The sequence below is a fragment of the Emys orbicularis genome, chromosome 2, assembly GCF_028017835.1.
Source record: "Emys orbicularis isolate rEmyOrb1 chromosome 2, rEmyOrb1.hap1, whole genome shotgun sequence".
Taxonomy (NCBI): domain Eukaryota; kingdom Metazoa; phylum Chordata; order Testudines; family Emydidae; genus Emys; species Emys orbicularis.
This window is the reverse complement of record NC_088684.1, coordinates 153,404,133-153,429,398: the sequence shown is the minus strand read 5'-3', so window position 1 is coordinate 153,429,398 and position 25,266 is coordinate 153,404,133.

The window sequence follows — 25,266 nt, the reverse complement described above, 5'->3', positions numbered from 1 at the left end:
CTGAGCTCCTCTTGTACTATGTATGATACCACAAAGCTGAATGGCTTAAGTTAGAGATGGGTAAACATATAGGTGTGTCTGCATTTGGAGACGGGACTATGTTTCCCAGCTCAAAGAGACATACCTGTGCTAACTCAGATCAAGCTAGTTCACTAAAAATAGTAATGTTGCCATGGTAGCAAAGGCAGTGGTGAGCAATGGGAGGGGCTAGCTGCCCCAAGTACAAACACCTCTGGATCTCCTGGGTACAAATTTATGAGGCTAGCCCGAGCAGCTGCCCATGTTACCACAGCTACTCTACTAATTTTAGCTAATTTTAGGGAAAGAACAGGTTAAAGAATAGTTAGATAAAAGTTAGATGTATTCAAGTCATCAGGGTCTAGTGAAATTCACTGTAGAGTACTTACGGAATTAGCTGAGGCAACCTCAGAACTGTTAGCAATTATATTTGAGAACTCCTGGAGGTTGAATAAGATCCCTGAGGAGAAGAGAAGGGCAAACATATAACCTATCTTTAAAAAGGGGAACAAAGAAGAGCCAGAGAATTATAGATAAGTCAGCCTAACTTCAATGCCTTGAAAGATACTGGGACAAATTATTAAGCATTCAGTTTGTAAGCACCTACAAGATAACAGGGTTATAGAAAATAGCCAGCATGGATTTATCAAGAACAAATCATGGCAAACCAGCCTAATTTCCTTCTCTGACAGAGTTACTGACCTAGTGGACAAGTAAGAAGTAATAGATATGATATAGGTTGATTTTAGTAAGATTTTTGACATTGCCCCACATGAAATTCTCATAAACAAATCAGGTAAATGTGGTCTCAGTGAAATCACTGTAAACTGGGTACACAACTGGTTGAAAGACCATACTCAAAAGGTAGTTATCAACAGTTTAATGTCAAATTCGGAGGATGTATATAGTAGGGACCCACAGGGGTCAGTCCAGGGAACCATGCTATTCAATATTGTCATTAATGACTTGGATAATGGAGTGGAGAGTACGCTTATAAAATTTGCAGAGGACACCAAGCTGGCAGGGGTTTCAAGCACTTTGGAGGACAGGATTAGAATGAAAAACAACCTTGACACATTAGAAAATTGGTCTGAAATCAACAAGGTGAAATTCAATAAAGACACGTACAAAGTGTTTCATTTAGGAAGGAAAAAATCAAATGCACAACTACAAAATGGGGAATAAGATATGGGGGTTATAGCAGATCACAAATTGAATATGAGCCAACAATGTAATACATTTGTGAAAAAGGCTAATATCATTCTAGGATGTATTAACAGCCGTGTGGTATATAAGACATGGGAGGTAATTGCCCTGCTTTACTCAGGTGAGGCCTCTGCTGGAGTACCGATCCAATTCTGTGCACTACACTTTAGGAAAGATGTGGCTAGATTGGAAAGAGTCCAGAGAAGAACAACAAAAAATGAGAAAAGGTTTAGAAAGTATGAACCATGGGGAAAGATTAAAAAACTGGGCATGTTTAGTGGTGAGAAAAGAAGACTCAGTTAGGTGCCTAATAACAGTCTTCAGCTAATGTTAAGGGTTATTTTAAAGAGGGACAGTGATCAGTTGTTCTCCATGTCCACTGAGGGTAGAAGAAGTAATTGGCTTAATCTGCAGCAACGAAGATTTAAGTTAGATATTAGGAAAAACTTGCTACGTGTAAGGGTAGTTAAACTCTGGAATTAGCTTGCAAGGGAAGCTGTGAAATTCTTATCATTGGAGGTTTTTAAAAACAGGTTAGACAAACACCTGTCAGAGATCATCTAGGTTTACTTGCTCTTGTGTCAGCACAGGGGGCTGGAACTGATGACTTCTCGAGCTATCTTCCAGCCCTACATTTCTAAAATACTATGTTAAAACTAGTGTGGCTATGTCTACAAGTGGTGCAAGCACACATATGATTGCAGTGTAGATGTACTCTAAAGATTTGGATACTCAGTTCAGGTAAGAACATAGCTTTTGATGTCTATCTGAACTATCTAAATTTCTTTGTTCTGCAAAACTGGGCTGGAAATCTTGCAAGAATAGGCTTTCTCAGAATATTTTCAGGAAATTGGAAACATTGTTGGTCCAAATATATTGCCCCTCACAGTATTGTATTTCAGTATTTCCAATCCCTTCCAGAACTAAGTTATATAGACCCTTTAGACAAGATTTTTTTAAAAATCTGATGTCTGAATTTGGCACCTAAATACTGTAATTAGCCTGAATTTCAAAAGTGCTGAGCACTCACCAGCTCCTACTGACTTCAACCACATGACAGAATGACTTCAATTAAGACTGCTGGACAACTGGCACTTTGAAAAATCAGGCAACTTATTTAAGAACCTAATGTTAGGCACCACATTTGATGAAAATCCTGGCCTTTGAATTTGAGATGATGTTTTGGAGTGAAGAAAGATGGTTCTTATTTTATTCAAACTGGTTTACCCCTCTGTAGCTGAAATCACTTTATTCACAAGTAAATAAAATTCCCAGTGCAGTTTGGTTTTTATGAACCAGTCATATTGGGCCATATTCTGCTCCTTCTTATATTGAATCCTATTGACTTTAGTGGGACTATTTATGTACTAAGGTGCCACTAACATGGAGTAAAAATCCCAGAGTCTGGTATTTTATTAACATAATCTAATATTTTTAGCACTCAAGGTTATTAGTGATTTCTGTTATGATTACTGGAGAAGATTTGTCTAAAAATTTCTCAATATTACCCTTGTCATAGTTTTCTAACAGAATTTCGTTATAGCATTAGGTAGTGTTAATTTAGGCTGAACACTGGGGAAGAAGCTGTGTCAACGATTGGTTGATAGATTGCTGAGAAACCATTTGAGATTAGGATATGCAGGTTTAGTATGCAAGACTTCTTTGTAAATTTTATTTTTTATTGTGACAATGAAGAACCAACTGCTTTCCTCTATTTTTCTTCTGGTGTTGCGTGCTTTCTTTGAGATTATAGCATTTCAGGCAAACAAATCAGAAAGGACTTTGTGGACAGATGTCTATGTTGCTTCTGCATTCTAATTCACATGCAAACTTTGTACACAATTATACTTGAGCCATATGCACTGGCTTTCACATTCCCTTTGGAATGGTTTTAAGTGCAGGCACAAACAAGCCAAATCAAGGTATATCAATGTTTTTCTAATGTGATTTTATTAAATGCACTTATGCAATGTTATTTTGGAGAGAGATTGCTTGAACTTAATATCATATCTGAATGCAGCACTGTGATGCCAACCATAATAGGTGAGCAAAGGTCACCTAGGAGACCTACTCATGTAAGCAATAAAAATTTAATTTACACTAAATTATGAGATGAAAATAAAATGGAATATGTAAATTCTACTTGAGATTCAGAGCTGAATAAACCTCAGATGCATTGTTCTCCAAACAATGCAACTATAATCTATAGAGGTGAATATGTTTAAGCAAGATCATTTTCTTTCATGTGATCTTGAAAAAGCAAATGGTATTTTTCCCTTCTTCTTTAATGTGGTCTGATAGCATGGAATGTGACATTAATAATTCTGATCATTCAGTGTACACACAGAAATAGAAGGCAGAATACAAATATTATGTAAGGAACATTCCTTTTAGACAAGCTCTGAAAGAGAGTCTGTCAGCTTGAAAGTCACGCTTCCATCTAAAAATGTTGTCCATTGTTACAAGCAAATCCCTAAAATGATTGTGACTGAACAACTAAAAGTAAAACAAAAAAACACCTATTTTTTTTTCCAGCTTCCCAATGTTTTGCTGAATGGGGGCAGACTGCTGATTTGGGACAAGAAGCAGAGAACAACTGAGTGTGAGGAAAGAGAAGAAAAGACTGAGACTGTGTTAGGGAGTAAAGAAATAAGCAAGGGCATGAGAGTGCAATAGAGAACCATGAATGCTATGCTAGAGAAGACAAATTACCCTTTCCTATAATACAAGATCAAGGAGACACACAATGTAACTGAAAGATAAGCAAAAGAAATGTGTATTAAACAATGAATATTTAGCCTATGAAAGTCACAGCCAAAAAAAAAAAATGGTCACAAACGGAGTGGGCTTCAAACAAGGAGTCGACATTTGTATAAGTAGTGAGAACATTCACAGTAAGACTAGACAGGTTAAAATAATATCAGGATAAAAAATCTTAAGCTGCATGGGATAAGTCAACCACTGGATAAAGAGGTTTGGAAGAAATTTCCCCCAGGCAGGTTATTCCACAGTTGATCTCTAAGGGGGTTTTTGTAGCTTTCTCTGAACCTCATCTAGATAGCAGTCTTTGGTGCAATATCAAAACACAGATAGGTCAGACAGACGGCAGGCTATCAGTTAAGTCCTATTCTTCTTAGTCACATTTTTTTTTAAATCACCATATGTTTTGCAGGCATGCTGTTGCTTCATATGCTATTTATTAGACTTCTTATAGTTCATGGATCAGATTCTTGGCCCTGCCACAGTTGCTTTTTGCCAGTCTTCACAGCAGAGCCATAAAACCAACTGAGCAGGGGAATCCTCAGTGGTACAGAGCAGCCATAATGGCCACTCCTTTCCAGGTCCCCGGGGAGTGGGAGTGTAGCCAAGCCATCTCTCCACCCCAGTGATCCTCACGAGCCGGAATTGTTCCTTGGATGTGGGCAGCCAGGGTAAGGAAGAGCAAGCTCCAGGATGCTCCACAGAGTAGGGAGGGGCTGGTATCTATTGTATGGCAGAACTGGAATTGTAGGAGAACAAAGGTTGCTTTAAAATAACCTTTTTCTCCCATCCCTCACTCTCCTGAGCTGCAGTAGGTGCACAAAGGCTGTACCCAAGGATTTGGAGCAGTGTGCTGTTTTCTTGTTAGCTCTTATTTCTTTTTATAAGAAAAATCAAATACATGTGTTATGGAGAGGAGGAGATTTTTTATGTGCAGGCTACCGGAAGACTCTAATGTTGTGATTTGGAATGTGAGGGAATGTTAAGAGTTGTATGCAAAAGTGAAAAGCTTGAAGAAGAGTAATAACTGTCAAAGAACTAATATAATGATAAAATGTATAATTATTAATCTTTGAGCTCCTATCTGTCCTCCTCATAACAACTCCATGACAACCTAGCAGAGAAATAGCTGTCCTTTACAAAATGTTCTTAGGGCTTTTTTCTAGTTTTTAATATACATATATTTTACTGAATGGTTGTTTGTGAAAACATGGCAATTCAGTATGAAGGAAAGTGCACATTTGCTCCCTGTTAATAGTCTAGGGTTGGAATGTGCTGTTTTCAGTGTCTTTATGAATATTATCTGTCACCGAAAAGCATAGAACAGTTTTAGTATAATAGGGTAAAATAACAAGCCCGTAAGGCATCATTCTGCATTTATACAATAAGGCTTGTTTCTGTTCTTCAAATGACATGTTCGTTTCAGGCCTCGTTGAAGGGAAATTTTATTTCATTCTTAATGACTGGAAAAAATGCCTCTTCTGAATAGAAATGCATCATACACATGCTAGCAAAAATGTTCTGTGATAATTGCCATATGCAAAGTTTTATGGTTTATTTTCTGTTCTTCTTCGGGAATGATAGAAACACAAATGCTGAGTGTTGTATTATTGACTTGGATTCCTGTTTCCAGTGATCCTTTCAAGAAGTCAGTAGCTAACTTCTGAAAAGTAAATTAATTAAAATCATAGCAAGCTTTTACTCTCAATAGCAGCAGGCTATTTGCTGTCCTTTATTGGTTGATCAGTTAACATTTTTTGCACCACACATGCAGTTTGTCAAATTGTGCCATGGGCCTCCATCTCATCCTAGGCTCCCTTTCTGCATCTATCTTTCCCTTTCATGGATTGATATGTGTGCACTGCTGTCAAGCCACACTGTCCTTAATTATTGCAGTGGCAATGCTAGAATTAGCCTAGATTTCCACCCCCCGCACACCTCTTATATTAATTGACTTAACTTTAGAGAAGACAAGTTCCTCTCATATTCTGAGCTGCCATAAATTGTAAAGTAGACAAAACTAAAGGGATGAAAGAAAAAGACATAACTTCTATCCAGTCAAACTTTATCTAAATCTTATCTGTGTTTTTCTTCCCACTTACATTTGTTTACATGTATTTCTGATACATTTTTTTCCTATTCTTGACGTCCTGGGGGAAAAAAAGTATTACATAAACTCGCACCTATTCATTGCCAGGTTTATAACCCCTCATCTCAGTACTGGTTGAATTGAGACAATTAAGTGTATCTCCAAGGGAGGAAAAACAAGTCAGGGCATCAGCCTGCAAAGTAAGAATCTCGGATACTTTTCTTTAATGTTAATATTTTCCTTTCGAGAGGAAACAATCCTGCCCCCTTTGAACCAAATTAGAGCTTTGCCAAGGACTTGAATATCACCAAGATTGGGCATATTCATTAGTGAAAAATACTCCCCTCAAGCTAACCTTGATCCTGTATGTAAAATCAGTGGGGTAAGGGGCAGACAGGAGAAGAATTTCACAAGGTTGTTCCGAAAGTAGGGATTACTAGCGCCTTCCTGTGCATTGTACCATGGGACCTCCCAGAAGCTGTGAAGTGGTCCTGCAATCTGCACTGAACCCAAAGTTTTGGAGTTCCCCTACCCCAGGCTGCTAAAGAATTCCCTGGCTACAGCTGCCCTCAGGAATTGCTTTAAAAGTTGGCTCTCCAGATAATAAGCCCCAGACTAGTATGATCTTTCCCAGGTAACCTCTGCAAGGCTGATAGAAGTGTGCATGTGTGCCATACCAATCTTGTCCCCAGTATGGAACCACCCTAAGGCTGTGTCTAGACTACCGACTTTAAAGCAGCACAACTATACCAGTGCAGTTGCACCTTTCTAAGTTCTCCTGTGTAGCCACTCTTTGCTGGCAGGAGAGAGCTCTCCTGCCAGCATAATTAAACCACCCCCAACAAGCAGCGGTAGCAATGTCTCTAACGTTTGCCTATGAAACTTATGTTGGTCAGGGGTGTGGTTTTTTGCCACAAAGTTAGAGAAAGTTAGAGAAGCAATGGGCTTAACCTGCAGCGAGGGACATTTAGGTTAGATACTAGGAAAAAGAGTCTGTACACAAATGCAAGGAATATGGCATTGGGAGATAACCAGAAAGAACTAGGAGTCTTAGTACACAAACAAAATTATCACTTAATTGGCATCACAGAGACTTGGTAGGTTTCCTTTTTCCTTGCCTACACTTCCTGAACAAGCTGTACAGAGAGGTACAGCTTGTTTAGGAAGAACAGGCAGGGAAAAGGGAGGAGGTGTGCATTATATATCAAGAATGTATTCACTTGTTCTGAGGTCCAGAAAGAGGTGAGAGGCAGACCAGGTGATAACCTTTGGGTGAAGTTAAAGGAGAAAAAAAAAACAGTGTCAAACTCATGGTTAGGAGTCTACCATAGTCCACAAAGTCAGAAGAAAGAGGTAGATGAGGAATTTCTAGGACAAAAAAGCATAAATATCCAAAACACATAGTAATAGGGGACTTTAATTTGATATTAGAAAAAACCCACACATCTTTGTTATCTTTAAAACCATATTTTTTGCAATCTCTTCAGAACCTCCTATAGGTTTTTAAAGTATTCCTTACAGTTATTAATATTTCATTCAAATAATAGACAAAACCTTTTACCACCTACAATACCTGATGATCCATTATTCTTTGAAACACAGCAGGTGCACTGGCTACCCATAAAGTAATTTTTCATACTTAAATAGCCCCTTATGTATGTTTGCTGTCACAAAAAAAAATTAATCTGGCACCAATACTTCCTGCTGATAGGCTGGGGATGAATCTAGTCGGGTAAACTTCACTCCCCTTGCCAGTTTTGCAAATAAATCTTATGGTTTAGGAATTGGATATTGGTCCAATTCCAGCTCAGGCTTTATGCTGACTTTATAGTCCCCACAAATTCTTACATTGGCATCCTTTTTGGAATGCACACAATTAGTGCAACCCATTCATGGAACCCCACAGGTGAAATTATGACCTGCTGTTCATCCAATTGCTTTTCCATAAGCTCTGACAGTGCATATAACACAGGTCTAGCTTTCAGAAATTTAGGAATAGCCTTGTCAAATGCAACCAGCCTGACTGTTATGCCTTTTACAAAGCCCATGTCCATACTAAATACAGCTTTGTATTGTTCTGTCAATGCCCCCACTCTGGGCTGGTCCACACTAACCCCCCACTTCGAACTAAGATACGCAACTTCAGCTACGTGAATAACGTAGCTGAAGTAGAAGTATCTTAGTTCGAACTTACCGCGGGTCCACACGCGGCAGGCAGGCTCCCCCGTCGACTCCGGCGTCGACGGCGAGCACTTCCGGGATCGATCCCAGAAGATCGATTGCTTACCGCCGGACCCGGAGGTAAGTATAGACGTACCCTCTGTCTGGCATGTGGTGTTCCACACTCCAACCCAATTCAGGCTCCTATAGCCAATTGAGGCCCATCAGTGGAGGGCCATTTCCTTCCATTACAATTAACTCTAATGGTGAACAGATACGTTTATAAGTTACAGTGACAGGGTGACTGCCTAATATTCCTATCCACTCTTTATTGTAATTCAGTAAAAGCACATTATTTTCTCTTAATCTTACCAAAGGAAATGTGTTTGTTTTTGGGGGGTTGGTGTTATTTTTATACATATATATATTTACACTTCAGAAATCAGATAATGCTTCTCCTGCATCTACTTCCTTTATCAATATCACATCATTTACTTTTATATTAAAATACTATGCAGGCTGAGTTGTCTGTTCATTTTCTACCACATACAGTTATGTGACACGGTACAGCTTGCAAATCCTTCATCTAGGGCACAACCTGCTTTCAAAAAGGGTTGCTAGGCATCCGGTTATCGACTGGAACACCTGGTCGAAAACAGACCCGGGCGGCGCCATTAAAAGTCTGGTTGGCTGCACAGCAGGGGCCCAGGGCTAAGGCTCCCTGCCTTCCCTAGCTCCGTGTGGCTCCCAGAAGCGGCCACCAGGTCCTTGCAGCCCTTAGGCACATGGGCTGCCAGGGAGGCTCCGCATGCTACCCATGCCCCGAATGCTGGCTCCGCAGCCCCCATTGGCCTGGAACTGCAACCAATGGGAGCTGTGGAGGCAGCACCTGTGGGCGTGAGTGCAGCGCACAGAGCCTCCCTGGCAGTCCATGCACCTAGGGGCTGTAGAGACCTGGCAGCCGCTTCCTGGGAGCTGCGGTAAGCGCCACTGGGACCCGGCCTCCTGAACCCCCTCCTGCACCCTAATCCCCTGCCCCAGCCCAAAGTCCACTCCCGCACCAAACTCCCTCCTGGGGCCTGCACCCTGCACACCCTGCACACCACAGCCCCCCTCCTCACCCTGAGCCCCCTCCTGCACCCCAAACCCCTCATCCCCAGCCCCCCCGAGCCTGCACACCCCCAGCCGGAGCCCTCAACCCCCTCCCGCACCTCAATCCCCTGCCCCAGCCCAGTGAAAGGGACTGAGTGTGGGGTAGAGCAAGAGATGGATGGAGCGTATGGGGCGGGTCCTCGGAGAAAAGTGGGGCAGGGCCTCGGGGAAGGAGCGGGGTAGGGGGCAGGGCAAGGGTCCACAGTTTTGTGTCCTTAGAAAGTTGGCAATCTTAATTTCGAGCCCAACTCCTCCACACTCACTTAACTAGTTTGCTGGCTCCTACTTGTAGGCTCTGATGGCTGCCTCGTGGTGTATTCTTTGGTGTGCTGTGGTGGTTCATTGTGGCCAGCCCAGACATCATGTCCCCTCTTACCTCACTTCTTCCACTGCAGCTTATTACAGAAACACTGCTTCTTCTGGTTTGATGTCCTTAAACAGCAGAAACATGGCTCCCTCCATTTTGTTTGAATTCTGTGAGAGGTGCTGACCTGTGTCATCATCTTATTCACCCCCTGCTGAGGCTATTCTTTCGAGTCACGGGATGATGGAGCCAGTTTATTTTTATATCATTTGCATAAAAATACTGCTCAAGTTTCTGACTATGTATTGCATTTTTTTTCATTACACTGGAAACTGTCCATAATGCTATATGTAGTCATTTTACCTTTAAACTTAAAAAAAAAAACAACAACAACCCTCCTTTGTTGGCATTTTCTTTTATGTTCATGGCATACACATATAGGAGTTAGATAAAAAGTTTTCAGCATAACACTGCTTTATTTCTTAGAATTCAGAACAATCATGTACAAGGTCCCAACAACAGTGCAAGACAAAGTAGGCTACTCCCTAAAACAGAGAAGCACCATTCAAGCGACTTTATGCTAGGCAGGCTCTAAAAAGACCTACTCTGATGACATGCTTCCCTACAGATACCACCCCCCCTCCTCCCACAACGAGGACTAGGAAAACCCTTAGGATTTAAAGCAATGACTTGTAACTTTTACACAGTTAACAATACACAAAACTAGATAGATCCTTGAGTCTGGGATGGCCATTGAATTTGTGGTTTATAATCTAACTTCTAGAATCAGTCTTTACCTATACAAGAAAGGATGGTTTTTCTTCTCCAGTCATCAGAATCAACATGCCTGCCTTGCTGCTCTTAAGACAGATGCTTCCAGGGTGAATGTTCTTTGTTGGTGGCAAGTACTTTACCATAACAGATGCTAGAGCCTTACAGGATCAAATTTTGACAAGGTGAAGGAAAGCTGGAACACTTGTGTAAAATATAGGGCAATCTCTGATACTACAGTCAGGTATTCCTCAGAGTCCTGATCTAATTTTAGTGGCTGGCAACTGCTGGAAAAAGCCAACTTCCTAAAATCTTGCTGGAGTGAAAAATAAATATTTTCCTTTGGGCTGAGATTAGATCTGATAGGCCTCACTGAGGGGGACTTGAGTCTCCCTTTATGTGTGTGGGTCTGTATCGGTCACCACATAGATAACTGGGTCTGGGATGCTCAATGTGGTAGTAGTTTCTAGTCTAACCCCTCTTCACTGCTGCCACAAAGCATGAGTTCTCTTTTTCAGCCAGCAAAATCAACATCCGTGCCTGACTGCTTTTGAGACAGATGCTTCCAGGGTGAAGGCCCACTGTTGGTGGCATGTTCTCTGCCATAACAGACACTAGAGTCCTGAACTTCAGGATCAAATCTTAGTAAGAGCTGAGCTCTCAAAATGTCAAGGAAAAAAGCAGGCACATGTGAGGAAGAAATAGAGAAATCTCTGGTGCCCACAGTCAGGTACTACACAGAGTCGTAATCTAGACAAAGCCAACTTCCTGAAATCTTGCTGCAGTGGGAAATAATCCTTCCCCTTTAGGCAGCGGTTAGATCTGTTTCTTCCTGCATGATTTACTGTCTTTGTAGAGTCACGGTATGTTTGGACTGTATTATGTCTTTCCTTTTTACAGAACAAAGGAAGGAACCACAAAGTCACAGTTGAACCCCAAAGCCCTGTTTATTAACAATACACAATATGCAACACTCAGTTCCAGTACCCTAGAAATGGATGTCTCTGGAGTTGATATTACCACTCTTGGGACAATGTAGTTACTTCTACCTATAATGGATATAACATGACTACTTGCAAACCTTGTCATTGGTCAGTGCACACCTCTCTCAGAACATGTAACAGAGTGCAGGACATGTTGGCTGGTCTCTAAGGTCCATCCTGCTTATCTCTGAGCAGCTCTCAGAACACCTGTATTGTACTCTGTCATTTTGTATTCTTCTTTACCTATCACCAAGGAAAGGTTGATGGTGGTTTGATTCTCCAGATCATGTGCCAAGGGCTCTTCCAAAGGGAGGTTGCACTATAAGTCTCTCTTACCTTTTTAATATCTTTTCAAGATCAATTATCTTTGACCTCAGGGAACCAATACTTGTAACTCCCTTCAGTACAGGAGGCAACATTTAATTCTGATTGGATTTGTTGCAAGGGCAGTAGCCTTAGACTCTGCCTGACCCTTTGCTTTTCGGGTTGGACAATTATGTAAGAAATAGCACATCTGGCAGAGACATCATTTCTTCTATCGGTTTGACCTTAAGAACAGAGTCCTAGAGATGGTCTCGGCTGTGGACTCTCTGCCATTGTCTCTACTATGATAACCCTGCTGTTGCCGGCCCAGAGGGCCCCGAGGGGGCAACAGGGTTCGTTGCCCGGTGTGCGCCGCACCAATAGACACACCAGGGTGGAGAAGCAAACCAAGTTTATTCGAGATCTCGAAAAGGCACTAGGAGACCAGCATGTCTCAAATCAAGTGCAGCACATACAAGCAAGTTTTCCCTTTTATATACCAAGCTGTTTCTGTGTAAGCTTTGTCTGTTTCTCCCCCACTACCCCTCCCGTCCCGAGCAGTTACAGCAGGTACACATTGTGGCTTGTTAGAAAAGTTTCCCGTTCGCCTGCTTATCTTTGGCCTTGCAAGCTAAGACGCAGCAGGCTTCTTCCTCCCCCTTTCCCCTCGTCTTATCTCTACTACATTTGCTAGTATGAGCGAAACAGCAGCTGTCTGCTAGAAAAGCTGACCATTACATTTCTGCTTCAGCATAGGCTGTTAGCATGGAGGTAGGTTAAAGTTCACAAGATGGAGTTACTGTGGCTCACTTAGACCCAGAGCAGGGAGGTTTCATCGGCACTTATGGCCTTCCATCCCCCCGAGTTACCTGGTAGCTATGCCTAGTGATGCCAACACTGCTTTTAAGTTCCTCTACACACCCTCAGATTCTTATTGACACACCCCAACCTGCCACCTCAACAGCCTCCTTGTTGGAGTCTAGTTTTGGTCTTAGTGCTGTATCATCTTGGATTGCTGTAGGTGTTTTATAGCCCTAATTTTTCCCTTGGTCTCAGCATGCACTCGCTCCATCCATTTCTCTGAGTATTCACCATTCAATCCTCCAGGTCAGAGGAATTTTCACCAGGCCCTTTTGAGGACAGCGCTTGAAAGAACAAAGGATATCTCAATTCTTATGGCAAAGTCTGTGGTTCTACTATCCAAAAATGCACTGTAAATGCACGTAAACCCCAACTGTAGACCAAAACAGAACTCACTTTGTAATGTTTCCAAAATAATGTTATTGAACCAAATCCACAGTAGTGATTCAGGTGGAAGCTATTTCTATTGTAATACTTGGAATCTTCAGAAGACTAAATTGTTGTGAGCCACAGGAAGAACAGAAGTGCTAGTCATGTCCGAGGTCACTCCAATGTCAGGAATAGGTTTTGTGTGATGTTCCCAGACCATCCCAGCAGTCAATCCCTGCTCAATGCTTCAAAGAAGGTGAAAAACCTCCAAGATTGCAGCCAATGTGATCTAGAGGAAAATTCCTTCCTGACCCCAAAGCTCGTGATCGGTATAATTGAGTATGAGAGCAAGAGTGGCACAGCTAAGCAGGTACAACCATAGGATTTTGTGAAATATATCAGACTATTAGTCCCATCTAACCTGTTGTTGTGCTTCCAGCTTTGGCAAATATCTCATAATTCAGGATCGGGAGGAAAAATCATCTGGAGGAGGATCGGGAGGAAAAATCATCTGGCCAATTTTGAACTGGGGAGGGGGGGGAATTCCTTACAGATCCTTGAGTAGGCAACTGGATGAAGCTCTGACGCATGAAATTTGATTTTTATTATTATCTCAACTTCAGAGAGATGAGTGTTCACATTGTGGGAGCAAAACAGAGGTTTATTTTCTTTCTATGGGATGAAAGCAATGGATTGTGCCACCCTTTTTCACTTTTAGCAATACCTTACTCCACAAGTAGTGCCATTCATGTCAGTATCAGCTGCTTTAGCACAAGGCATTACTTGGCATGATGAAAGCCTGACCCTTTAGATCTACAGGAGGAACAAACTGCACCTGGCATGTAGGCGCTCTAATTATTTTTTTCATCTCTCTAAGCAAAAATCGTGCAACTATATTCTAACATATGGAATCATTGCCACACTGAAAGTCATTCAAACAAAAAAGGATATGTATTTTGCAAATTTTGCCAAATGAAATATGCATTTCCAAATGCTAGCAGGATGAGCAAACACATCCTTGTATGAAATCCCTGGCAGACATTAAAAAGTCCTTCATGTATGGAAGTAAAGGTGAAGAAGAAGAGTGTGAGGTAGGTGACAGAGACGGTGGTTGCACTTGCAACAAACATTCTTGATTTAGAAGTTGTCCAGCTTCTGTGACATCACCATCCAGAAGTGTTTTACACACAACTTCAGTTCTTCAGTCATCAGGAAAACAATGAGCATCTCAACCAACTAGCTCCAAAAGACTCCCAACAGTGACTTCATTTATAGACAATATGACACTGGAATATCAACAAAAACATTGATCAAGTTCTCAGAAGACCAATATATGTTTCTGATTCTCCACTATCAGTCACTGAAAACAGTTATTGGCAGGCAACATTTAAACTATTAAGATGATCATACCCAAGAGACATTCCTTAGATCAAACCTCTTCTACAGTCAGAATATGCATGTGTAATACAAACTATGCAAGAGAAAATCAATTAAGCATTTTGTCTGGCAGTACTTACAGATGAGTGAACAAATGTACTGGAGGAAGGAATCATAAACTTTGTGATAACTAACAACACCTCAACCAGTCTTTTTACAAAAGCATTGAAGCAGGAGAGAACAGACATACTGCAAAGCATATTAGTAGTGAACTATGTGAAGTACTAGAGAAGATTTGAAGTGGGGAAGTATTTGCTCTGCTGACTGACAATGCCAGTGATATGAAAGCAGCACAGAACATCATAATGGACAAATATCCACATATTACTCCAAATGGCGTAAATCTGTTTCTTAATGATTTCATGAAATTGGACACGCCAGGAAAGATCTGTAAAAGAGCAAAATAAGTTATAGAACATGTGACAAATACTGTCACATTGTAGCTGCAGTCTTTAAGAAGCAGGAAGAAAGGCATGGTAAGAGTAACAACGAAACTTTCGATCAAAAGAAGATGGGGAAGTGTGTTGATGTAATTTGAAAGTTTATTACAAAACAAAGAAGCTCTTCAAGAAACAGTGATAACTGAAGATCTTAAAGCAGTTAAAAGTGTACAACACACTATATTTGATGAGGATATCTTCTGCAGCACACTCCGAAGATTCTACAGCCAATTGTTTCTGCAATCACTATATCTGATTCAGACAACAAACTCGTGTCAAACATTAATAGACTTAAAGTTATCTGTTTTTGAGAATCTAAGTGCATTTCCACTCACCAGTCACAAAGAAATAAAAGCAAAAAACTTTATTTGTAGACAGAAGAATTTTCTGCAAACCTCTTAGCTCTACTAGGAGAGCTAGAGAGTGGAGAACCATCTCTAGTAACCCTTTCTTAATATATTCAAGAAACTCACTGGACTTACTTATGGAGGTGAAGATTATATATTTGCTGTGAGTCTACTAATACGTGCTGTAACTTTATCACCATATTATCTCTTAGAGATGGACACAGACCATAACCCCAGATCTCAGCAACCCCTATCTTTGGGAGAAGGGGTGAGATCCAGATCTGGATCTGAATTCTTTGGTGTGGGTCCACCTTTAACAATGACAGAGCCTGGCTGGTGAAGCCCTGGCAGAGCAGAGGAAGCAGGCTTTGAGCTGCTTCTCTCCCTGCCTCTCCATAGTGAGGCAGAGATGCATCCTGACAGAACATACTTGAGAGATGAGGTCATCAGAAGGGTGACACCCCATTGCTGACTTCACCCTCTCTGAATTGCTGATGGTCAGTTAGATTGCTGTATTTTAACTGACCTCACAACCCATGTCCCAATCCTGATCCCTGCACCCAACCAGCTCTCATCTCAATGGGGCTCTTTCTGCCCTTCTTGTCACAGATCTTCTGGTTCCTTTACAGTGTATTTAATGCTTTCCCTAGAATAACAGATTTTTTTTCTATCAATCTGTGCACCCTTCCAGCTCCACTGGCTCAGAATAAATTAATCTCCATGCTGGCTGAGCCATTATTCTATAACCAATAAGGAAGGTGCTAAAGGATTCGTGCCTGTAGAATGACATTGCCCTTCATGTTTAGGAGACAGCCTTTTGTCTGTTATTAGGAGACTCCCACAAGCACACGCTCTCCTCTATCCTGCTGACAAGAGGCTCATGCTGCATGATTTCCTGATGAGCCTGGTGGCTTGATTGTGTATCTGGTTTGGGGCATTTTAATTTGCTTTCCTCTTTTTCTTTGAATGTTATAAAGCAGCTGTACCTGTTTGTGTATTCAAGCTGTGACTGTGTGTCAGAACTGTGTGAAGGGCTCGCTCCTGAAGTCCTTCTCTGAGCTACCACTGGGACAGCTCACAAAAGTAAAGTTTGCAGGCTCTAGCCCTAAATGCACACTCATGGATTGTGCCGTATTCACCCACCCATCTTGCCAGATTAGCTGTGAAAGACTAACTGGGACCCCTCTGCCACTCCTATTATATCAGCTACATTGCAACTAAGCATCAGAAGCAAAGAATCAGGAGAAATCTCCACCTGTGACGGTGTTTCTGTTATGACCCACGTGAACCCCACCCTTTGTCAGTAAGGGAAGTACCTGCCTTAGTCTTTGTAGGATGGAGAAGCGAGCTCTTGAAGGTGTTTCTGAGACTCTTTGAATCTGTCTGCAGTTGTCATGGAGAGGAAACCAAGAGTGCAAATCCCTACTTTCTCCACTCCATGAGGGAGGCCTGTTCTATGCCCTGGAGCTGCTCCTTTACCATGTTGCTTTCTCTCAGCACTACTTTTGCTGAGTGGCATTTTTAGCTTCTTCTCTCTCTCATGCTGTCACTCAGAATAGTTTTCCATGGTTTCATTCAGTCGCTATGTGGCATCCTGAGACTGACACATTGAATATTGGTGCCAAAGCCAAGGCAAACACTCCATCATAGAAGAAAGTTTGATCCTCTATCAGTTCTTCATATTTCAAACTGAGGAGCAGTTCATGATCCTGGTTTTGGGGTCTGATTACTCTGACAGAACAAGGAGTAATGGCCTCTAGTTGCAGTAGGGGAGGTTTAGGCTGGATATTAGGGGGGGAAATCACTAGGAGGGTGGTGAAGCACTGGAATGGGTTACCTAGGGAGGTAGTGGAATCTCCTTCCTTAGAGGTTTTTACGGTCAGGCTTGACAAAGCCCTGGCTGGGATGATCTAGTTGGGGATTGGTCCTGCTTTGAGCAGGGGGTTGGACTAGATGACCTCCTGAGGTCCCTTCCAACCCTGATATTCTATGATTCTATGAATTGTCCGGCTGGGCATGCACACTCCCTGTATGAGACATCTCTCTTACCCCCACTGGTGATGGCTGCATAGGTGGCTAATTTCCTTGCCTCCGTTTTTTAAATTTTATTTTTAGTCTTTATGGAGACTTGAGTATCTCTTTATGTTTACGTTACTACTGGGAGTAAGAACAGTAATACCAAGCCCAGAGACATATATCTCTAGTGTACTGGAAATGAGTGGCATCCCTTTAAATAGTTTGTGAGCCGTCTAATGTAACCCTTCTGAATCCCTCTGGACTACTTTGAAGAAGCATGGCTTCTCTTTTCTCCAGTCATCAATGTCATCATGACTGCCCCGCTGTTTCCTTTTGAAACTTTTTATTAAGGCAAAGATGTGATGTAGGTCCTCCATTGGTGGTGAGTTCTTTGCCATAATAAGAAGATTGTAGAGCCTTGAACTATAGGTTCAGGTCTAGTGAATACTTCACCTCTCACGTGGGTGGAGAAAAAATAGGGTAATCTCTACTACCACAGTCAGGTACTCCTCAAAGTCCTGATCTAGCTCTAGCTGCTGGACAGCATTAGACAAAGCCAGCTTCCTGAAATCTTGCTGGGGTGGGAAATGAACCTTTCTCTTTGAGCAGAGGTTAGATCTGCTTTTCTCTGCATCATTATTGTCACCTTAGAATGGCTGCATATTTGGACAGTATTGTGTCTTTTGCTCTTTACAGAACAAGCATAATATGAAGTACCCACAAGGGCACAGTGGAGTCCAAATGACTGTGTTTACTAACAATACACAACATGCAAGCCCTTGCTTTATATACACACTGCTGCTCTGGCAGTTTCTAAAACCAGACCACAGGGAACCACTAGAAGGCTCGCAAACTATTTAAAGGGATACCACTCATTTCCAATGCACTAGAGATAAATGTCTCTGGGCTAGGTACTACTGCTCTTTGGATAGTGTAGTTACTTCTCCCAACTTTGAATATGACATGACTGCTCAGTGACCTCATTCACTGTTGGTGCACACCTCCGTCAGGTCATGTAGCAGGGCACAGGACATATCAGCTCAACTCCAGGGTCCAGCTAGCTTATATCTGAGCAGCTCTCAGGGCTCCAGAATTGTGCTCAGACACTTTTGACATTTGTTGCCCTGCTCTGTCCCCAAGGAAAGGCTGATGGTGGTTTGATTATCCAGATCTTGTGCTAGTACTTCGTTAAAAGTGAAGTATCCTTCTAAGTCTCCCTCGTTACCAGATCAATTATCATTGAGCTATGGGGGCCAGTACTTGTAGGTCCAATATCTCCCCTGACTATATGCAAGCAATATTTATTCTGGTTGGATCCAGTTACTAGTCAGCTCAGAGGGATCTCTCAGCACCTGCAGAGAAGGGACTATGTTAAATTAAAATGGTATGATATGAGATGTTATAGGATAAGGGTTAAATGAAATTGTATGATGGAATAAGTTGTGGGACAAAGACCAAAAAGAACATATGCTGCTGTGTACACAGAGGATTGGACTCCTGGATGGATGCTTCACACAGACTACTCATTTGCAGCCTTGGGGGTGGGAGCTGAATTTGAATGATAATTGTCTGGCTCCTGAGGAGGGAGGGAGGAGGATCACAGAGAGGGCCAGAAAGGTAACCTGTGATCAGGCGGGAGCCACTGTTGATCTCTTATAAGCTTAGGTTTCCCATAAGCTGCAAACAGAGGCAGCTAACAGGAGAGGTTTTTATGGTATAGCTGTGGAATTTGAACTTGGAGGTTGTGGGACTTAGGGAGTGGTACATTTGGTCTGTTTGTGGGTTATTTGTTTGACTGTTTGTTCTCTATGTATAGGCTGCATAGCTGGGCCACAGGCCATGGGCCCCCGAGTAAGTAGCAGAAACGGGTCTGTTTGTTGGTATCTTGGTATCCTTTTGACTTGGACCACTGAACCTTTTGGTTGACCCCAATGAAGTCTGAGTGGTTAATCTCTCCATGGTTGTGCTGGGGAGGGGGCTAACCTGAGTTAAGCACAGAGACTTGGTATAAAAAATCACTTGCTAGGCGAACTCAAGAGCTGTGAATAGAGGCAGCTAACAGGAGAGCTAGAGAGGGAGTGTGAAAGACTTTCCTTCAGGTCTTGCTCTATGTTCAATTCCACGATGGCCAGAAATGGAAAAGTGGTGGTGACCCCTACTGGATTTGTAATGTTTGCTTTCCTGCCTGGAGCCAGAAGAGACTTTCTGTGTTTGGAGAACAAGTTGGTGGCTGTTCTGGAAGAAAAGATTCTTGGATTTGAGGGGCAAGTAAAGACATCACAAAGCATGAGAGAAGCTGAGGAGTTCCTAGATAACCATGTTCAGGAAACAGCAATAGTATTCCAGGTTCAAGGAAGAAAGGAACTGGCCACCAAGGAGCTGGGGGGAGAGAAGAAATCAGAGAAGAAACAATTGATCAATGGTAATTGATAACCCCCAGAGGCAAGAGGTCAAGGTGGCATTCTACATGGTTAGAGATTTATGAGGATGGGCAAGCTGTGGCCACCAAAGAGAAGAGGACCAGAAGAAATGTCACATGGCTCGAAGTTTCCAACTGATACCAGGTCCTCTCTGAAGATCCAACTGGCCCAAGGGAACAGAGAGATGTATGGGACACATTTGTGGATGGCAGTTCAGCCCAACCTGTAAGAAAATCTAGTTGTTCCAAAAAAAAAAAAAAAAAAAAAAGGTCTCCAATTGGCAAAGGAAGACAGACACTCCTTATTGGGGATTCGGTACTAGGAAGAATTGAAAGAATATTCTGCAAGGGACAGGTGGACAACAGGACAGTGTGTTGTCTTCCTTGAGCCAAGACACAAGATGTCACTCTAAGATTGGATAGGCTCCTGAAGTCATGGTGGATAAGCAGCTGCACATGACTCCGAGTGCAACACTGTGGCAAGTAGGACTAAAGAGATTGTTGGATGCACAAACAGGGGAATCCTGAGTAGGAGTAAAAATGTTATTTTACATCTGCATTTGACACTGGTGCAATCACTGCTGGAATACTGAGTCCAGTTCTGGTGTCCATTAATCAAGAAGGATGATGATAAATTAGAGAGGATTCATAGAAGAACTACAAGTATGATTAAAGGATTAGAAAACATATCTTATAGTGATAAATTCAAGAAGCTCAAATTATTTAGCTTAACAAACGGAAGGTTAAGGGGTGACATGCTCACAATCTGAGTAGCAACATCGGAACAAATGTTTCATAATAGCTCTTCAATATAGTAGACAAAGGTTTCCAATGGCTGAACAAATTCAGACTGGAAATAATGCATAAATGTGTAACAGTGAGGGTAATCAATCATTGGAACAATTTACCAAGGTTTGTGGTGGGTTCTCCATTGACAGTCATTTTTCAATCAAGATTGGATGTTGTTTCTAAATGTTGTTTCTAAAATATGTTCTAGTTCAAAGGGAATATGGGAAAATTCTATTACCTGTGTTATATAGGAGATCAGACTAGATGATCACAATGGTCCCTTCTGGCGGTGGGGTCTAAGAGTAAGAAGTAGAAGGGTTACTGAATTATATTTTTATGTTCAATGTAGTTAAGTAAAACTTGAGTGTTTTTTCAAACACAGTAGTTGCAACTATAGACAATCAGTGAGTTGTGAAAAGATCTGCCAGGAAAAGCAGTCAGGATTGCACAATATTTATATGTAAGTTTCCTGAGAGGAAGTTTAGAAGGGTAAAAAGGCTGTACTAGTGACCCAATGTCACTGGTGTTGAAAATGCTGTGTGTCTAGCAGGGCAGTGGTTCTCAACCAGGGGTCCAGGGCCTCCTGGGGGGCCATGAGCAGGTTTCAGAGGGTCGGTCAAGCAGGGCCAGTATCAGACTCATTGGGGACCAGAGCAGAAAGCCGAAGCCCCACTTCATGGGGCTGAAGCCTGAGGCCCCTGAGCCCCACCACCCAGGGTTGAAGCTGAAGCCTGAGCAGCTTACCTTCATGGGGCTCCCTGTGGCATAGGGATCCAAGCAATTGCCCGGTTTGCTACCCCCTAATGCCGGCCCTGGCTTTTATATGCAGAAAATCAGTTGTTGTGACACAGGATGGCCGTGGAGGTTTTATAGCATGTTGGGGGGGGGGGGGCGTGGGGGGGGCTCAGAAAGAAAAAGGTTGAAAACCGCTGTAGCAGGGGATAGGTTGTGACAGCACCCACTCTTCTTTGAGTGATGGCCCCTATCTGTATTCCACTAAGGGTTATGCAAATGTGCAATGCACCTGGAGCCAGAGCTTTTCAAAGTAAAGGTGCTCCAGTTCCTAGCATCCTTATTCCTGGTTCTCAGTCATGTGGATTTTCTGCACGGGCCTATGAATTAGACTCTGCCTGCCACTTTGATTTCTGGGTTAGGCAAATTTATAAGACCTAGCCCATGTCTGGCACAGCCAACGTTTCTTCTCACTGTTTGATCTTAAGAACAGAGGCTTACAGTCAATCTGTGCTGTAACCTCACTGCCATTTTATTGTATCTGTGCTTGTCTCTGCCCTGATAACCCTACATTCTCCTTCCTCCACCTCTTCTAGTGCTTCATTGACATATCCCCACCTGCCAGTTCAGTAGTCTCTTGATTGATTCAAACTTACCCCCTTGGGTAGCTCTAGGTGGCATTCATCCCTCACCTCCCTGTGGTCTCAGTGTACATTTACTTCAGCCATTTCCCTGATTATTCACCATTTGTTCCCCTAGTTCAGAGGATCTTTTCCATGGCATGTCAGCAAGGTTAATAATAATAACAACTCAAAGTTATTTCTCCTGCTGGCCCAGACAAATTCTCCTCGCCTTTGAAGGAGAAGAGGGAAGCGATTAAAAGATTTAATTCCTGTCAGAAGGATGGTTATCTGAAAATTGAGATAACCCTCAGCCTAATACATTGTCTCTTTCAGCAGCTGAACAAATCACAAAAGAGCAAACACATGCACACGTCAAATGTCTGTACCATATGTTTATTAACACCAAAACATAAAGCAGTGATGAGGAAAAAAAGCTGTTACAAGAAACAAGGCACAGTGCTAACAAAGATCAGATGATGTTTGACACAGTGTAGCCTGGTGTGGGAAGTTACTCGTGTTCTGTCAGTCCCATAATGTTGGAAGCAGAGGGAGATGTGAAACTCTTTCCTAGACATCAGAGTCAACATTAAACTACAGGAGGGAAAAGAGACAAAGAAAGTTCAAAGTTCTTTTGAAAAAATAAAATAAATCTTTGGAAACACACAGCCAGACCTGGACTGGTGTCTACAAGTCTAGGACAGTCATGAATGTGATAGTCAGCGAGCTGGGATCAATAGGCAAGAATCAGGCTGTGGTCACAGGCCAGAGAGTAGCGATAGTTATCAGGCTGGAATTAGGAAACAAGAGTCAGACTGAGGTCTGAGACTGGATAGCAGTAGGCTTGGTGCAGTCTGGAGTCTCAGCAAACTAGAAGTCTGCCTGGCAGCCCAGACAACTTCCTGGCCCACATTCCAGGGTTAAATAGTAAATATGGACCAATCAGAAGGCCATAGGATGCTATCACACTGGACTCTTTGGGTGATACTTCCTGTGGTGACTAATCACACAGTGCTCCTCGGATGGGGCTCTGCATGGCCTCCCAATAGCAATATGGGACTATCAGCTGTCCCAGGCTCTACAGAGCCAGGTTCTTGTCCCACAGAGCCTTACACTTTCAGCCAGTCTGACAGTTGAGAAGATGGTTCAAGATGAAGCTTAGATGCGAAAATGAAGTGCTTGGTGTTTGAAGAGACCCCCAGCCTATAGGTGCCGACTTCCCCTCTGCCCCATGGATGCTTGACCCCCCCCCTCGACCCCCCCTGCACCACCCTCACCCCTCCCCAATTCTACCCCTTCCCCCAAGTCCCTGCCCCTGCCCCGCCTCTTTACCACCTCCTCCCCTGAGCGTGCCACATCCCCACTCCTCCCTCTCCCACCCAGAAAGTCCTAAGTGCCGCCAAACAGCTGTTAGGCGGCAGGTGGGAAGTGCTGGGAGGGAGAGGGAGAGGAGTGGGGATGCAGCGCGCTCGGGGGAGGAGGAGGCGAAGAGAGGGTGGGGGTGGGGGGAGCTTGGCTGCCAGTGAGTGAGGAGCACCCACAAATTTTTCTCCATGGGTGCTCCAGTCCCGCAGCACCCACCGAGTTGGCGCCTATGCTGGGATTTTGCAAAAGTCCCGTATTTGAAATATGCTGGTAGGATTGTAGTTGAAATAATCAAAGTGCCAATTCAAAGTGGCTGTGTGATGTACTTAGACTCCAGAGGGATTCGTTCATGTGTAGCATGTACAAGCTCATGTGTGCTCAAACTAGACACTTTGATCTTAACCTACTGGGTTAGTTGAAGGAACAGCTGAACTAGTTCAGTTAATAGAGGGAAATGTCTTATACCCAAAGATTCTCATTGTACTGTATTCCATTAAAGACCAGTGGCATTCATGTAAGCAAACTAATTCATTGTAGACTTGATCCCAGAGAGTCAGAGGTGTAACTTTCAGTCCCATTGAATTCAGTGTATACAGGATTGTGCCCCAGATACTTATTTTTCAATTTTCATGCAGAGACAATGTAGAACCCACATGGAAAATTGACATCCTCAAGTAAGGATAAGGATGAAATACATAAAATGTTTTTATGCATAAAATTTAGTGACATAAAATCTTTAGTCAGATAGCCATGGATTCAGGCAACCTGTAATATCTCATCTTGGCAAAATAACAGAATTTAAGTTACATTTCCTCTCTGGATGATGAAATCTTCCATGAGGCAGAGATATAAATTACAATGGAAGTTAAGAGTTGAAACACAGAAATTAGAATAGGGTGCAGCTCTTTCTGCAAATACTGCAAGATGACAGATGTAGGGTAAATGTCCAGAGGACAAAATCAGAGTAAACCTATATTTCAACTCACAATGGGTAAGATTCTCCCACTCCTATACTATGTAGAACCTTAGTCCTTTGGTACTCTCACTGATTTCAAATGGATTATTCATGAAATAAAGAACAACCTAGGATGAGTAAAGGTGCTGAAAACAGACCCATTCTCAGCATTAGACACTAGGTTTAGGGCTGGATTGTGATTTTACTTTAAATTCAGAGTGTAACTGCAGCACCCCAGTTCAGTTTTCCATGAGGGTGTAGCTCACAGCAGACCTGAAAAAGGTCTGGCTTATTTTCTCCCTTGTGCTGACTCTCATCTGCTGGCTGGTATATAAAAGGGGTTGATAAAAGAGTACTAAGTGTGCAGCTCCTGCTTTTCCCACATCTGTCTCATGCCCAAGCTGTGCTCCAGAGATTCACAATGTGATCATGTAAGGCAGTGCATGATTATTTTAGAGTGAGTAAAAATCTGGTCCTTAATTTGTGTTATACTTTCTGTGTCTCTGTTTCATTTAGCATCTAGTGTAATCAAAGCAGCATTCTAATTTCTATGCTCCATGTTATGACTAAGAGCTTACTATATAATAATTAGCTCTTACATGGCACACACAGTTTAAAAAAGGTAAGAAAATATCATTATCCTCATTGTACAGATGGGGAAATGAAACAGAGAGGTGAAGTGACTTGCCCAGCAGGTCAGTGGCATCCCCTAATGCTAGACTAGATAGGAACAAATTCTATCTGTATTCATATCTGATTTCAGACATGTGTTCGTCCCTGTGTATGCAGTGAATGCATTCACAGAGTGTGGTTCAGGTCTTTGTAGCTGGGGTGCTAAGCTGCTGTCTGTGTCATGCAACCAGATGTCTTTTCAGTCCTGAATAGATTAAAACAAGGTTGGTTTGTGGCTATGAGATTCTTAATAAAGGCCTTCTAGTTGTCCTTGTAATCTTATTAGGGCTGCCGGGCTGCAGTCTCTTGCCAAGCTCAATGCAAGTGCTGGTACCTTCAGGCCAATACACTTGCTCTAATTTAAAAGAAGGGAATAAATCTTGCACAAATAACTTTCAGTGTTGGCAAGACTCTTTAAGATTGCTAAAACAAAACAAAAATGTCAAATATGGACTGTAATGCAATTCCAATGCCTTCAGTTCAGGTCTCCTGCCCTAA